The following is an 844-nucleotide window of genomic DNA, read 5'->3' on the forward strand; positions in this document are numbered from 1 at the left end:
CCACCCCTCCCGCCTCCCCTACCCCCGCCGCCACCTTCCTCCTTAGGGGCAGCGCCACAGCAAGCCGCGCTGCGCGCTGCGCGGAACCTTTATCGGGGCGCCGCGGGGCAAAGGGGAGGCGGGCGGGCGGACCCCGGCAGCGGGGCATGCCGGAAGTTGTAGTTCACCCGCGCGGGAGGCTGCGCGCCGCGCGGGGCACGCCGGGAGCTGTAGTCCAGCGGCGCCGCAGTGTCTTCTGGGAATTGTAGTTCGGCGGGGCTCCCGTGGCCGGGCCGCCCTCCCGCCGCTACCGAGCCTTCTCCGGGAGCCCCCCCGCCGTCAGCCCGGCCAGCGGGGTGGGGGGGTACAGGAAAGCGCGGAGCGGGCATTGGGAGCGGCAGGCGGTGGAGCGCGGCCGGCGGAGCCCTGGCCCACACTGAGGCAAAGCGGCGGCGGAGCCTCGGCCGCGGCGGGACGGCCCCGCTGCCCGGTCAGCACCGCCGGGCTGCGGCGGGCTCCGGCGCGGGGCCTCGGAAAATATTTTTTAACAATTCTAATAAAAAATATATATTTAAAAAGGGGGAACGAAGGGCCGCGCAGCGCCCCGCTGCAGCGCAGCGGCACGGCGGGCCGTCGCTCCCTCTCCGCGCTGCGCGGAGCGGCTGGGCCGGGGGCGGCGGGGCCCGGCAGCACCGGCAGCCGCGACAGCTCCGCGCCGCCGCCGCCAATCGGCGCCGCCGGCCCCGCCCTCCGCCCGCCGCCAGTGGCCAGCGCCGCCGCCACTCAGGGCCCCGGCGGCGGCGGCGGCGGGGGATGCCGATGCCGGCGGGCGCGGAGCCGCCGCGGCGCGGAGCCGCCGCCCGGC

This window comes from Falco peregrinus, chromosome 16 (genome assembly GCF_023634155.1).
Source record: "Falco peregrinus isolate bFalPer1 chromosome 16, bFalPer1.pri, whole genome shotgun sequence".
Classification (NCBI taxonomy): domain Eukaryota; kingdom Metazoa; phylum Chordata; class Aves; order Falconiformes; family Falconidae; genus Falco; species Falco peregrinus.